A 17,180-nucleotide genomic window follows, 5' to 3' on the forward strand; every position below is an offset into this window, starting at 1 on the left:
TGTTCTGTTAACGTTGTATCACCGAGATCGTTAGAGAGTTTCAACAATCCTTTGAAATTGCCAGTATTTTCTATCTTTTTGTCTGGGTCAAGGTTGTCTTTACCATTTTCAATGTCAGCATCATATCGGTGGCCCCTTAGCGCTATCCCGTGACGACCACAGAACTCAATGCATTGAAGAATCGATTCTAATACCTTGCTATTTTTAGCCACTCGCTCCTTCAACTTCTCATCTAAGGTAAAATCTATTCCCAATTCTTTTTTTCTTCCATGACTTCAATAAAATTGTCCATTTGTTCCGATGACGCTTTGTGGTAGGCACTAACAGAATGGTTTTTCATATCAGCAACTGTGTCTTTCCATTTTTTGTAAGGTAATGTAATTAAAAGCCTTGCACAACCACCAGGTGTGTTTTCTACTGGAAACAGAACGCATGGCAAACAGTAAATGCCGTCATTTTCCATCGAATGTGTAATGAACTTAAACTGTTCAAACCACTGGTGTTGGCAGGAACGTTTGCGTTTACCACTTTTCTTGCTTGTGTTCTGGTGGTATTCTGTTTTTTATTAGTGAATACTTCGTTGTATTGTCTACTGGTCTTGTGGTATTATGTAAAAACGTGTCAAAGTTGGAAGAGGACACAGATTTAGGTGTAGAAAAAAGTGTCGTCCAAACTCTGACTTTCATGAAAGTTTACCTCTTCGAGCGGTTGATTTGTCTCTAAAGGTTTATCTGTCTCTAAAGATTCATCTGTGTCCATTGACTTACTGCTACTATTATCGTGTGTGCTATCGAATACATTAGAGCTACTTTCCTCAGACCCTTCATTAGTCTTAGCACCAATACTTGAGCTGTTTTTCACCTTTTTGCCTACGGACACATTTTGAGGCAGAGCTTCGCTTGTTCTACGTTTTTGTGTTTCTCTTGTGAAAGTATTGTTGTTACAAATTGATAAACAAACAAAATGATTTGGCTGATATGCTGCTTTAGGAGTGTTGCCTAAATTCCCATCTCTATACCATAGAATATATATTGTGTCGAACTGTTCAATAATATTGCTACATCTCGGTCTTATCATGCCGTTTAAGGTGTCATACCATCAATTAAAAGTCCCTATCTGTTCAACCAAATTTTACAATTTTCACAGCTTTCTAAATATTTTACCTTAAGTTTAACTTCATAGAAACCAGGTATATCCTGAATCGTACATGTATCAGCTTTCTACATGCCAATTTTCAACAGATGTTTAAAATCATATAAAGAAAAGGTCTTCCGAATAGAGGTACCACTAAAAATAACCCCTGGTTTTCTGGAAATCTTAAATTTGTATACTATGGAGTGCATTTATCCTCAATTTTGAATGCAAACTCATAAACAAGTAAATTTTACCTCAATGTGGTCTTAATATATTTCTCTTTCACCAAAAGTTTCATTTCTGCCAATTTGTTGGTTAGTTTAAGTAAACAATGTCATCAAATGCACTATTTTTTGTCCGAGTAGGCCTACTTTCGCATAGTTCTAAATTTGAGGGAGTAATTGGTGGTATGACACCTAAACAAAGGTCTAATTCCGTAATTACAATCTGGATAAACCATATATGTATTCTTCTGGATAACTGATGACAATGCAAAAGCTTGCAACAGTGAACACCAGCTACCTGGAGTACATGTTAGTTTACTTTCTAATTTTATAGTTTCGACTTTGTCTCTAGTTGTGCAAAATATTGCATCACCTTCATCGGACAGCATGTACGTAAAAAGTGTATCTAAATGGCTTGTAGATATCGTTGGGCTAGTGGATGCTTCAACAATCCTTGGTTGATCGGCATAAAATTCGCTATGGAGATAAAGTTCACATGCAGTCTGCAAACTTTAAACATGCGACAGAACTTCTGTACCTGAAATAAACATATGCGTTTCGTCTAAATTGCATGATTGAAGCCGAGTATTTCATTTTGCCAACTACTACATGTATAATACCATAAAATTAGAGAAAAAATGTGAATAGTGATTCAATCCTCAGTATTCATAATGAAACACAGCACATAATGCACATAATACACCAAAAAAAAAAAAAAAGGGGGGGCTGACAGACAGACGGACGTACAACGGATGTTCTGAATCGTGAAAACTTACGACTGAACTCCAAATCAATGGTACTTTAAAAAAAGTTACAGAGTAGAAACTTTCAGATACTTGTTACGGACGGAAGGATAGACGGACGATCTCGATAAATACATATAGTAACGAACCGTTAATTCAAAATAAATGTGTCCCCTTTTTTGTGAATAACCCCTTCCGATTCGATCCGTAATTCATAGACTCGTAGAAGAAATAAAGAAACAAACAGATAGTTTATTGTCACATTGAGCATCACACAAAGTCAATACAAATTACAATTGATTAGTTGATAGATTTAATTATACGTATTTAACGATTATCATTAAAACAACAATAATACTATTTTCTGAACTTACTGGCTTTGAGATACTTGTACTTTTCTATCCCAAATTCATGTATTTGGTTTTGATTTTATATTGGTTATTCTCATCGGATTTTGTCTAATGCTTAGTCCGTTGCTGTGTGTGTTACATTTTAATGTTGTGTCGTTATTCTCCTCTAATATTTAATGCGTTTCCCTCAGTTTTAGTTTGTTACCCCGATTTTGTTTTTTGTCCATAGATTTATGAGTTTTGAACAGCCGTATACTACTGTTTCCTTTATTTGATCAGCTTCATGGTGTGTTGCTTTCGTTTACCCACCAAGAGCACCTAGAAGTTCCAAAATAATGTCTGTTTTTTTAGTTTTTTTTTCTCTATTTTTTCCGTTTCGTATTTGTTTTTTTTTTTATTATTTGTATTATTTATGAAGGGATATGGAGACAAAACGCAATACATGGAAAACATACAAATTATCAATCATAGACAATGGGGGAGGGGTCAGAGTGGTCTTGATCCCGAAATTCAGGGCTTACAAACATGAAATCCAGAGGCCCCGAATTTAAATAAATTTAAATCCCGACATCCCGAAATTCGAAAAAATAATTCCCAGATCCCAAAATCATGAGCTTAAAACACCCGAAAAAGGGTAAGCCACCCCCCCCCCCCCCCCTTTCCTCCTCCTCAATGAACAGTGCATTTATTCCTGTTCTCTTCAACAATGAACGAATCAAATATTATATATAATCAGAAGTCTTATCGGCAATAAACATAGGACACGCTTTTAAATTTTAAGCAGCAGCCCAGCAAACTTCCAATCATCATTTTTTTTAAACCACTGATTAAATCATTTCATTTTATTTTATTTTTTTCCCTATATGAATATATTTTACGATGGGAGACTTTCCAAATTAATAAATATTATGAACTATATAAAAGACCTGGCCGAAAAAACAAAAATTCTACATACTCGTGAATGCAAGCAAAGCTGCATGAAATAAACAATTTCCGTCACCAGTCGTTTTGAGTGCCATAATATCGTTAATTACAAGGTCCACTGGAATGAGGGCATCTGATAATTCGTCTGTAAGAAGTCTCATATGATAGTCTGTTTCATTATGATGGTCGTCAAGTTTTTGATACAAAGTTTCTCTCAAAAGTTTTTGAAAACTCAGATACTTGAGTTGTATTATTTGTGGAAATAATATCACGTAACTCTATAATCAAATTCGTAAGACATTGTTGAACGACAATTAAATAATTAAAGGTCAAGAGATAGCAGTTAGTTACAGCATCCAGATACATTATCGGAACGGTAAATCGTGCTTTACGGAATTTCTTTTCATCAACTTTAGGAAATCATACAATGTCAAATTTGCTAAATAAACGATTGTACATTTCATTGGCATAATTATTCATTGAATCATATACCTATCTGGGTGCTTTTAATTCATAAACACACATAATTGTATCACAATTTTAAAATTGGCATAATTATTCATTGAATCATATACCGATCTGGGTATTTTTAATTTATAATCATATACCGATCTGGGTATTTTTAATTCATAAACACACATAATTGTATCACAATTTTAAAATTTTGCAATTTCATCAGTTTTTGCAATTTCTGTTGTCTGTTGGCATCATCACAATATAATAATTGCATAATGAACTGCCATTATATTAGTCCTATTGTTTGTCCTAGGGCGCTTTTCTCTTGTTATATTGACACTTGAGTCATTAATGTAGGACTTTAAAGAATGAGGGAATATAGGACACCTCCTTGTCTTACTCCTTGTTATATTGGAAATCTTTTACTGTTGTCACTATTCTATTTTGCTTCCGTTGATATATTTGAATATATATCTTCCAAACATCTGCTGATACTTCTTAATATAATTTATTTAGTAAAGTCTTATTGTGTACCACATTAAAGGCCTTTTGACTGTCTAGGGTTGCTAAATATAAGTTTTTCTTTTGTTTGTTTAAACATATTTATTAAAAGTGGATTGGGAAACAAGTTTTTAACTTATATTAATCCCCTTCCACTTTGCGGGTGCGAGTATATATTTGAATATATATTTTCCAAACATCTGCTGATACTTCTTAATATAATTTATTTAGTAAAGTCTTATTGTGTACCACATTAAAGGCCTTTTGACTGTCTAGGGTTGCTAAATATAAGTTTTTCTTTTGTTTGTTTAAACATATTTATTAAAAGTGGATTGGGAAACAAGTTTTTAACTTATATTAATCCCCTTCCACTTTGCGGGTGCGAGTGCTGCCTTGTAGCGGCATTAGCCTGCTCTTTTTCGAAATCTACAAGGGTGTCTGTAACGTAGAAGGGACATGGCTCTCTCTTAACACGGGTCAGCCATTTATCGTACCTTCCGACGGACTATCATCGTTTCCTCAAGACCATACTCGCAAATGGTGTCAAGGGAGAGCCGAAAATTAAGTCCCTGAAATTTTCATCCCAGACGGGAATCGAACCAGGAACCTTTGTGTTAGTAGTCCGATGCACTAACTCTAAAATTAGACGGATGAAGGCAAACTTCATGCAAAACAACAAAAGAAAGCCGTGGTTATAAAACTTAGAATGGAAATGTCAAATTATACATCGAATTAGACATACACGGTCATCTCAGTATCAGGATATATGACAAACGAGACGATTTTAGTTTCGAAATTATTAATTTTCCCCACCTCAGTAGCACTATATAAACTTCACCTGCAAATGTGATACACATTTATTATCTTTTTCGGTATTCAAGAGCTTGCAGCTTCTTCTCAGTCTTTGTTAAATTACACCAGTGTCTGAGCAGAAAGTTGTCGAACTAGGGGACGTTCTTTTTCTAAAAAGGTTCATCGGAAGGTACCAAAACCTTATTGATACATATTCCGTATCAACTTCACTAATAATAAACTATGGTCTTGAAGTATAGATTCTAAGTACTGACGTTGATTAAATATCATCTTAATAACGTGTTATAATATTCTTTTATTGTTTTATGATTATTACTATTACTATTTATAGTCTGTTTGTTTTTGTGATATCCATTTTACGTGACTCTGTACTAATATAGCCCGTCATTATGTTATAATTCTATAATAATATTTGTATTCTTGTCTTTCATTTTTGTTAATGTGATTTGTCATGCGTTTCTGTGTTTCTTCGATACATTTGACGTGGCTCTGTACTTATACATTTCGTCATTGTGTTATTGTAAAATTTGTGTATTCTTCCGGCCTTTTTTTTTTTGCTAATGTGCGTTTTCTATATGCCTTATCGTGCTTCTTGGATACATACGACGTGGCTCTGTACTTGTACATCCCGTCATTGTGTTATTTTGCTTTGGTAAAATTTTGTATTGTTGTCTTTAATTTTTGATAATGCGCTTTGTGCTTCTTTGTTACATATTTGTTTGTTTTTACATTGGTACGGATTATAATACTATGTTGACTGCGGAATCCCTTTTTGGACATTTTTCCCCATTATGTCTTTGTTTTGTTTTGTTCACATATCGTTTTCTTTATTATTAAATTTGACGAGTTTTACATAGCAAGTTTAATTCACCATTTTCTACATAGGAAAATGCCTGTTCCATGTCATGAATATGACAGCTGTTATCCCTTCGTCTGTTGTGTTTGAGCTTTTGATTTTGCCATTTGATTTCCCTTCCTTTAGAGCTCAGTATTTTTGTGATTTGTCATTTTTATTACACCCCAGTTCCTTTGTTCTAACAGGGGTGATCTGAACCGGATCACCCCTACCAGATCACCCCAGTTTAAGTTTCTTTGTTATGTATGATTTCCTTTGTTCTGTAACATTTTGGCGGGAATGTCAAATCCACTATAAAACTTGTAAATAATTATACGGAAAAGACTATCTTTCAAAATTCACGTAGAAAAAATCCAGTGTATCTGCTGGGATTCGAACTCAAGACCTTTAGCATATCAAGCCACGATACATACCACAACACCAGGACGACTGGATATGAATTATCAGTACTTAAAGGAACCAACATATTATTTTTATAAATGGGGCGAGTTGGCAGACCTTTATTCAGTGGGGTTTAAACCCTTTTCTTTTATAAGTGAGTTGTCAGACTGAATGTTGAATTTGATTTTACACTTTTTCTAAAGTGGGGCGAGTCGGTTAACAAGAGTGGGGCAATATTTTTATAAAGTGGCGATACAGTGTGGGCCGATTGGCCACTGGAGCGAGTTGACATTGTTTGATATCTACTCATCGTGTTCGGGGGTCGTAAAGGGTATACATCAATTAGTAATATATAAAATATCTTTTAAAGGTTGTGTGCATGGCGTTTTTAACTAGATTTTATGAATTGTAAATGGTTTTTCGTCTAATCTAAAACAGCTGGGATATAAAATAGTTATCCCATTCGGACTTAGGCGTAAATTACTGCTATTCCTCTATGTTTTTTTGATAAAGATGGATCTTTTTTATAAAATGGTGCAAGAATTTCAGATTTGAAGATATCAGGTATCAGGTATTGTCCCTTTCAGCATGATATTGATAAAGAGATTAAAATCTCAAACATGCGGCGGGGTTTAACATGTTTTTTTTAGATCTCAACCCTCCCCTTTAAAATGTAATACGTTGTTACATACAAGAGCGAATCGAACAAGTTGATATATATATAAACACCACAAGGTGGAGACTAGGGAACGTAAACATCTAAAACTAGAGGCTCTATAGGTTGCACTTTGTAAATACAGCTGTTTCTCAAAACACGCCTCTTTTGGGGAGTAATTGAATATTCATAGAAAATTCATTTTGTTTACATACTGGTTCCCAGTTATGCTCTCTGTGTTCCATATCGCAGAGACAGAACTTGGGAATGTTACCAGTAAATAAACACGTGCATATTGTTTACATTGAAATCTGTGGTAACCTTTCATTCGAGGTAGGGGTAGTTAAGAAAATTAGTGTAAGTTTAAACTCTGAGAAGTTCAGGGCATATAAACGTTGAAAATATGCCGCACAGCCCTATATTTTGACCTTTGAAAAAAATTGTGGTGCATATGAACTTTCAATTCTAGGATAAGATTTTTTTCAAAACTTCATAGTAAAAGTGGTACAGTTTTAGCCGTAAAAGGAGTTCCTATGGGAAATTGCATTGTCAATATTTACAGAAATGCAACCTATAGAGCCTGTATCGCTCACCTTGGTCTATGTGAATATTAAACAAAGGAAGAAGATGGATTCATGACAAAATTGTGTTTTGGTGATGATAATGTGTTTGTACATCTTACTTTACTGAACATTCTTGCTGCTAACAGTTATCTCTATTTATAATGAACTTGGCCCAGTAGTTTCAATAAAAAATGTTTGTAAAAATTTACAAATTTGATGAAAATTGTTAAAAATTGACTATAAAGGACAATAACTCCTTAGGGGGTCAATTGACCATTTCAGTCATGTTGACTTATTTGTAAATCTTACTTTGCTGTACATTATTGCTGTTTAAAGTTTATCTCTATCTATAATAATATTCAAGATAATAACCCAAAACAGTAAAATTTCCTTAAAATTACCAATTTAGGGGCAGCAACCCAACAACGGGTTGTCGGATTCATCTGAAAATTTGAGGGCAGATAGATCTTGACCTGATAAACAATTTTACCCCCATGTCAGATTTGCTCTAAATGCTTTGGTTTTTGAGTTATAAGCCAAAAACTGCATTTTACCCCTATGTTTTATTTTTAGCCATGGCAGTCATCTTGGTTGGATGGCCGGGTCACCGGACACATTTTTTAAACTAGATACCCCAAAGATGATTGTGGCCAAGTTTGGATTAATTTGGCCCAGTAGTTTCAGAGGAGAAGATTTTTGTAAAAGATTACTAAGATTTACGAAAAATGGTTAAAAATTGACTATAAAGGGCAATAACTCCTAAAGGGGTCAACTGGCCGTTTCGGTCAAGTTCACTTATTTGTAAATCTTACTTTGCTGTACATTATTGCTGTTTAAAGTTTATCTCTATCTATAATAATATTCAAGATAATAACCTAAAACAGTAAAATTTCCTTAAAATTACCAATTTAGGGGCAGCAACCCAACAACGGGTTGTCGGATTCATCTGAAAATTTGAGGGCAGATAGATCTTGACCTGATAAACAATTTTACCTCCATGTCAGATTTGCTCTAAATGCTTTGGTTTTTGAGTTATAAGCCAAAAACTGCATTTTACCCCTATGTTCTATTTTTAGCCATGGCGACCATCTTGGTTGGTTGGCCGGGTCACGCCACACATTTTTAAACAAGTTACCCCTATGATGATTGTGGCCAAGTTTAGTTTAATTTGGCCCAGTAGTTTCAGAGAAGAAGATTTTTGTAAAAGATTACTAAGATTTACGAAAAAATGGTTAAAAATTGACTATAAAGGGCAATAACTCCTTCAGGGGTCAACTGACCGTTTCGGTCAAGTTCACTTATTTGTAAATCTTACTTTGCTGTACATTATTGCTGTTTAAAGTTTATCTCTATCTATAATAATATTCAAGATAATAGCCAAAAAACAGCAAAAATTCCCTAAAATTATCACTTCAGGGGCAGCAACACAATAACGGGTTGTCGGATTCATTTGAAAATTTGAGGGCAGATAGATCTTAACCTGATAAACAATTTTACCTCTGTCAGATTTGCTCTAAATGCTTTGGTTTTTGAGTTATAAGCCAAAAACTGCATTTTACCCCTATGTTCTATTTTTAGCCATGGCGGCCATCTTGGTTTGTTGGCCGGGTCACGCCACACATTTTTTAAACTAGATACCCCAATGATGATTGTGGCCAAGTTTTGTTTAATTTGACCCAATAGTTTCAGAGGAGAAGATTTTTGTAAAAGTTAACGACGACGGACGACGACGGACGCCAAGTGATGGGAAAAGCTCACTTGGCCCTTCGGGCCAGGTGAGCTAATAATATTCAAGATAATAACCAAAAACAGCAAAATTTCCTTAAAATTACCATTTCAGGGGCAGCAACCCAACAACGAAATGTCCGATTCATCTGAAAATTTCAGGGCAGATAAATCTTGACCTGATGAACAATATTACCCCGTGTCAGATTTGCTCTCAATGCTTTGGTTTTTGAGTTATAAGCCAAAAACTGCATTTTACATCTATGTTCTATTTTTAGCCATGGCGGCCATCTTGGTTGGTTGGGCGGGGCACCGGACACATTTTTTAAACTAGATACCCCAATGATGATTGTGGCCAAGTTTGGTTAAATTTGGCCCAGTAGTTTCAGAGGAGAAGATTTTTGTAAAAGTTAACGCAGGACGACGACGACGGACGCCGGACGCCAAGTGATGAGAAAAGCTCACTTGGACTTTCGGCCAGGTGAGCTAAAAAATGGATAATTAACGATAGGAAATGAAAAATCCTCTCTTTTATCATAATTTTTTGTATTAAGCTTCCCGTTCACGATATAAATATCATGATCGAGAAAAGGGTAGTGGTCATTGTATGTATTAGTTCAACATGATAAATTTCTTTAGTATACATACTGAAGTTTTCATTATTGAGAGCCAATATATCATCCAAATATCTAGAAATATTGTTAAATATTTGTTTCAGATGTTGTTTCGATGGGATTTTAGTCACAAATTGTAATTCATAACATTACAAAAATAGGTCCGCAATAAGTGGTGCACAGCTAGTCCCCATTGGAATTCCGATAACTTGACGATATACGGAATCTCTAAAGCGAACAAAAATATTATCTTATAAAAATTTAAGGGCAGATATAGTATCAAAGCATGTCCAATTTGCATAGTTCTTTTGTTTGTTGCTACTAAAAAATGACCTAAAAGAGTTTAATGCATATATTTCCTTGTTTCTATTTGCTTTTTATTAATTTTTATTTGTGCAGTATAGAGACAGATATAAGTGTCCATTCAAAACAGGAGATTCGGATACAATTTGTTTGGGCTGGATTTTATACATTTTTCAGCTATCTGTACCATTATATACTAATACATTGTAGAAAAAAAAATCTATATGCCTTACAATGATCAACGACTTTTCTAAGTCTATATAGATTTATGAGATTTGAACAGCGGTATACTACTGTTGCCTTTATTTATATCCACCTTTAAAAATTTTATTACATTCTACTTTCTTTTTCGGCAAGCTAAAAATAAGGTAATTTTTCTAGACTCATGGATGTTGGATGTGTACGGATGGATAGTTTAGTCTTAGATGCATGATTTTTTTTTTCATTAGTTGTTAGTGGCTTTGAACTAGCTGTTAGACAACTGAGAGTACTCTCAGATCTGTTCCTAGTGTCTTTTTGTTGTCGGGATGTACAAGTACCCGGCCACGTCCACTTGTACATTTGTCCATCTGATGAGTTGTTCTTATTTATATCATAAAGATCGTTGTTCATAGTTAGGCACATGAAATTAACCCCTCCTCATGTTGTGCAGTATTTGTTTAATATCAAGTTTACTAGGTGGAAAAAGAAGCCTTGGATTTCTGAATCACAAAAAAGAAGCCTTAGATTTCTGAATCACAAACTTTATTTTGACCGAAAGTTTCAGATAAAACTTTTGTATTCAGCGTTTTGAAAAATATATACAAAATGTATTATGATTTAGAATGCTCGATTCTAAACGAATGTTGTAAAATAAATTATTGTAAATAACGTGATTCATAATCTACAAGTGACCAACTAAAGGAGGGACGAAAGATACCAAAGGGACAGTCAAACTCATAAATCTAAAACAAACTGACAACGCCATGGCTAAAATGAAAAAGACAAACAAAACAACAGCACACATGACACAACATAGAAATCTAAAGAATAAACAACACGAACCCCACCAAAAAACTAGGGGTGATTTCAGGTGCTCCGGAAGGGTAAGCAGATCCTGCTCCACATGTGGCACCCGTCGTGTTGCTTATGTGATAACAAATCCGGTAAATAGTCTAATTCGGTATGTCACATTCATGAAAGGGAAGGGGATTGTAGTTACGACGAAAGGAACATATCCGATATCATTTGTGAAACGGTTATTCCATAACGGTCAACCAACTCGTGATGGCGTCCGTAAAATTTACGAAGGGATGATTTCAACTTCACCATTTGGAACTCTTGGTTTAATAGCTTCCTTGTGAGCAGCAACCCTCTATCAAGAAAATCATGATAGGAAATGCAAGCACGGGAATATCGTATCAATTGGGAGATATATACCCCGTATGCAGGTGCTGCTGGAATGTTGCTACTTAGAAATGGACAGTTCACAATTGGAAAGCTGAAATCATTTCTTTTGTCGTAAAGTTTGTTTTCATCCGACCCTAATTGCCAATTTCTAGATGTAAGTCAAGATATGAGGCCGACTTAACTGTATCTGTAGTATCCTTTATCTCTAGCTCGATGGGATAGATGCGTTCCACATAGTCACCAAATTTTGAATTATTTAGTGAAAGAACATCATCTATATAGCGGAAGGTAGAGTTAAAGGATATTGCTAACTTCTTATCTTTCTTCCTAAGAAGTTCCTGCATGAAGTCAGCCTCATAATAATAAAGAAACAAGTCGGCAAGTAGAGAGGCACAGTTTGTTCCCATTGGAATGCCGACAGTCTGTTGAAAAACACGTCCTCCGAACGTAACAAATATGTTGTCAATTAAGAAATCAAGCATCTTGATAATATCAGTTTCAGAGAATTTTTTGTTTGAATCAGAGTGATCCTTTACAAAGTAAGATTTATCCCTCCCTAAGACAAGATACAAAATACTAGTGTAAAGAGTAGAAAAGTCAAATGTTTTAATACTGTTACAAGATGAAAGAGAGTTAGATTGTATGTACTCTAAAAGATCTTTGGAATTTTAAGTATCCACATCTGATTCACGCCCCCCCCCCCCCCTCTAGAATAGGCAGTTTCACAATAACTTTGAAGCCCGTCTTTGATTGCTGATAAAATAGATGTTAAAAATTTAGAAAGAGGTTTCGTGGAGCACTTGGAAGACCCAGCAATATACCGTTGTTTGTAAGGACACTTATGTAGTTTAGGTATCCAATACAGTGATGTAAGATCCAGTTCTTCATATTTGGTTGAAATTCAAAAGGAACACAGAACAGACCTATGATTATCCAGGATTCCTCTTTGCTAAGTGTCGTGAGGGTATATGTTGAGTTTCCAAGTGAATTGTCAATACCTAATTCGTTTATCAAGCAGTTAATGTAGTGAGTTTTACACACAAAAACGATGTTGTTTGGGCTTTATCTGCGGGACAACAACATATTTGTCATGGAGGTAGGATAGGTGTTTTGCAACAATTGGGTCTTTAAAGATTGACGTAGCATGGGCATTGATAGACCCACCCATTCAGTTTCTTAATTCTGATTTGTATCAACGACCTAACTGCCCTAATCCATTCGGAAAAAGTGTCTACGTCTTCCTTCTCGCGCTTATCCCATTGTCTGGCATAATCCTCAACTGAATCATCAAAATTTTAAAGTTGTATTTCCAATTGATGGATTTAGGCTCACGATATTTCGGACCTTTCGATAACACATTTCGTAGAGAAGTGTTATTAACAATGTTGAGGTCACCGGTAATAACGTGGCCAGCAGGATTATATGTGAATTGGGAACTAGCACAAGTGCAATCAGGAGGTTAAGACCTGAAGTCGTCAATATCCTGCAAAACGTGTTTGTAATTGAAAATTTTAGTTGCAATAGGTTTGGTATAGGTATAAGAAATGATTGGTACAGATTGGTCTTTGAAATAAGGAGGTATTTTCGATTGAACTATTTATGATGAAAGATATTGCCCAAGTTGACGCCATCGAGACCGTTGTTGGCCAAGGAAAGATTAAGGAAAGATCTTTTCTCTTTTTCATCTTTGCCAATGCGGACTGGGTTGAAAAGTCTGTGACTTGCAATATCCGAAATTATAGCTGTAATTTTGTAATTTTATCAAGCAGTTAATGTAATGAGTTTTACACACAAAAACGATGTTGTTTGGGGCTTTATCTGCGGGGACAACAACATATTTGTCATGGAGGTAGGATAGGTGTTTTGCAACATTTGGGTCTTTAAAGATTGACGTAGCATGGTAAATGATAAATTAGTACATTTTTTTTTAATATACGTGCGTTCCATAAAACTAAAACTAGTAGAATTTTTTAAAATACGTGCGTTTACTTTTTAACTGAATGGCACTCAAATGTAATAAAAAAAAACTGCGCGCAAACGTGATGTGTATACATTTGATAGAAAATTATATCAAGGGTGATGACCTTGAATTTACTTTATGATATATCGATTCCAGTCTTTTTCTTAATGAATTTCAACTCCCAGAATATATGCATGAATTAAAAACAGAACAAGAGCTGTCAAAATGACAGTAAACCGGATTCTTTAACATTTATTTGTGTTCTGGCATTTATCAATATTACAAGGACCAAAACTCCTAATAGGAAATTTTAAAAGGTTTGGTTGAACGGTTCATGAGTAAATGCACGGACACAACATTTTTTAAACTTTCAAGAACCGTAACTCCTGAACGGTAAACGTCAAAATCGTCATTATTGAACTTGACCTCCATTTTGTTGTCAGTAACACCATATCAAAATTTTAAAAGGTTTGGTTGACTGGGTCATGAGTAAATGCACGGACACGACATTTTTTAAACTTTCAAGAACCGTAACTCCTGAACGGTAAAAGTAAAAATCGTCATTATTGAACTTGACCTCCGTTATGTTGTCAGTAACAACATATTAAAATTTTAAAAGGTTTGGTTGAACAGTTCATGAGTAAATGCACGGACACAACATTTTTTAAACTTTCAAGAACCGTAACTCCTGAACGGTAAAAGTCAAAATCGTCATTATTGAACTTGATCTCCATTTTGTTGTCAGTAACAACATACAACATATTAAAATTTTAAAAGGTTTGGTTGAACGCTTCATGAGTAAATGCACGGACAACATTTGGTTGCCGCCCGCCCGGCCGCCCGCCCGCCGTACATCCCCAAATCAATTACCGACATTTTTGACACAAAAATCCGGTTAAAAATTCATGAAAAAAGGGGTTCCTATTTAGTATCGTTGAGTGCAACGACACGAGACTGTTTGGGTATAAAGCGCATCATAATAAAGAAAACCCTCATCATAATAGACAAAAACTTCATCATAATAGAGAAATACCTCATCGTAAGAAATAAAAAGGTCATCATAATAATCAAAAACCTCATCATAATAATGAAAAACCTTATCTTAATAGAGAAAAACCTCATCATATATAGATAAACTCATCATAGATACCAGGACTAAATTTTGTACATACGCCTGACGCGCGTTTCGTCTACAAAAGACTCATCAGTGACGCTCGAATCCAAAAGAGTTAAAATGGTGAAATAAAGTACGAAGTTGAAGAGCATTGAGGACCAAAATTCCTAAAAGTTTTGCCAAATACAGCTAAGGTAATCTATGCTATAGAACGACCTCACCATGTTAAGAAAAACCTCATCATGATAAGGAAGGAAGTACCATAAGGCTGTTACGGCGTTCCATAATTGATGCTAAACGAATTTTGTAAAATATATTTTTGTAAATAGTGGAAACTGAAAATAATCTACAAGTGATTTACTAAAATTAGTACACTTTTTTTAATATACGTGTGTTTACTTTTAAATTGAAACTCAAATGTTATAAAAATTAAAAACTGCGCGCAAACGTGATGTGTATATATATACATACATTTGATAGAACATTATATGAAGGGTGATGACCTTGAATTTACTTTTTGATATAACACTTTTATTTAATTAATAGTTGTCATTTTATGTGAAGTGAATACTTAGAGTAACTGTTAGTTCAAATTACACACATGTAATACTTTGAGGGAAAATACATCAAGAGATTACCTTCATGAAGTGTAAGACGTCCTAAATATTAACTCCAAACTAATTTTAGCCAATGGACGGTGTTTATTTGTTTAATTTGTCAGTGTATTATCAACATCAAGTCATACGGGCATAGGTTATGCAGCAAAGTCCGGGTTTTAACAACACCTGTCAGGCGATTGATCTATTTGATTACATTTAGACTTTCCACGTTTAGTATGCTTGCAAACATATTAGTATTATAAATTTATGATTGACAGAAATAAACAGTGTGTATCATGGTGGTTTTAAATAGGTGATCATAATAAAGAATTATACACCAGGGGGAAACTCCATATAACATAACTGTATAAGACAGGGTTCAGTGAAAGATTACAATGTTTACAGACTAACTATTTAATACTTAAATTTGTAAGCCCATATTTTATTTTGAAAATATGTGCAGGATAAAAAAATAATCTTTGTGATAGACAACATACATCACAGTTACGAGATTTACCATGTTATTACATGTAGGCGAGTGATATGAGAGCCAAATATATATTTTGAATGCACCTATCTAACACACGGGTAAATTATATATCAATGGAAAGCTAAGAATGTGTACTCTCCAAATATCCGGGTCGTCAATAGAAATTATGGTGCATTTTTTTTTTTAAATCGGGGTCAAAGGTCATGGGTGCAATTTTAATTCTATGAATACTTGCAGTAGAAAAATCGAGTTAAAACAACTGTAAAAAAGAAACAATACTATAAGAATACGGTATTACTGCTGGAAAAATATATTTCTATCATAGGTATTAATTAACTTTGGTCGATTTTACCGGTAACGTATGTTACGTAACGTTTTCTCTCGTAGTATTACAAACTCAAAGTCAACTATTAATTGCACAAATTCATCGGTAGTCGCCCTTGCATTATTTAAAGGGGCACTAGCTACGAGATATATAAAAAATCTAAAGTTTGATTTTTTTCTGTTCAATCAATAATGAAAGTGAAATAGTGAAATAACAATTCGCTTTTTGCAGCCAAAAAGGTTCAATTTTGTCAAATTACGCTAAGAAACATTGATAATTAGTAATTCGCTTGCAAGTGAATGAGTCGACCTCTTTAAATCCGTATTCATGTGAACTTCAATTTAACCCCTAGCTAGAGATTGACAACGCATGCATTGTACGTGTACTGGTTATTTAAAGAAAAAGAATGTCAACAATGAAAGTGAAACTACGGTAAATCATTTTGATTACTAATTCGATGCACATAAAATCATTCTTATACGGTTAAAAACAATGAAAAACATCTATTTTTAATCTATAAAATAAAACCAAACAGACCTATAAAAATCCAATTGCACGTGTTGGTTTAATCTATTCATATCTTTATTTATGTTTATATCGCTTATATGGTCATCTGAGGTCAAATCGATAGGTAATTAGAAGGCGTCTGGACTAAAATACACACGAAACGAACCTATATATGATCTACCCCATGCTCTTTAATAGTTATCCCACGATGACGCGGTGTGTCAGTGTAAGATCATCCCGATGGCACACCAAGTCCAAGTGGGATAACTGTTTTACATCCCAGCTGTTTTAGAGTAGACGAAAAACCATTTACAATTCATAAAATCTAGTTTAGAACCCCACACAACCAATGTAATATACTTTATACATTACTATATGATTTATACCCTTTTTGACCCCCCGAACTCGATGAGTAGATATCAACTCGCCCCACTGGCCAATCGGCCCAACCTATATCGCCACTTTATGAAAAAAATCGCCCCACTCTTGTTTACCGACTCGCCCCACTTTTGAAAAAGTGTAAAATCAAATTGAACAATCACTGACAACTCACT

The 17,180-nt window shown here is 34.5% G+C and overlaps 1 protein-coding gene across 2 annotated transcripts in view; it reads right to left on the minus strand.

The window, feature by feature from the left end:
- The window catches only part of LOC143072370 (threonine synthase-like 2), a 44,741-nt gene extending 29,265 nt beyond the window's left edge, over positions 1-15,476 (minus strand). Inside the window, exons 1-2 of one of the 2 annotated variants that reach the window (XM_076247266.1) lie at positions 15,344-15,376; positions 1,732-1,896 (exon numbers count right to left, since the gene is read on the minus strand). The gene's annotated coding sequence lies outside the window, so the exon portion shown is untranslated. Of the gene's footprint in view, positions 1-1,731; positions 1,897-15,343 lie in introns of both variants that reach the window. The other variant, XM_076247265.1, reaches the window with a different exon arrangement.
- Positions 15,477-17,180: the final 1,704 nt, after the last annotated feature.

Source organism: Mytilus galloprovincialis, chromosome 4 (assembly GCF_965363235.1).
Source record: "Mytilus galloprovincialis chromosome 4, xbMytGall1.hap1.1, whole genome shotgun sequence".
NCBI lineage: Eukaryota > Metazoa > Mollusca > Bivalvia > Mytilida > Mytilidae > Mytilus > Mytilus galloprovincialis.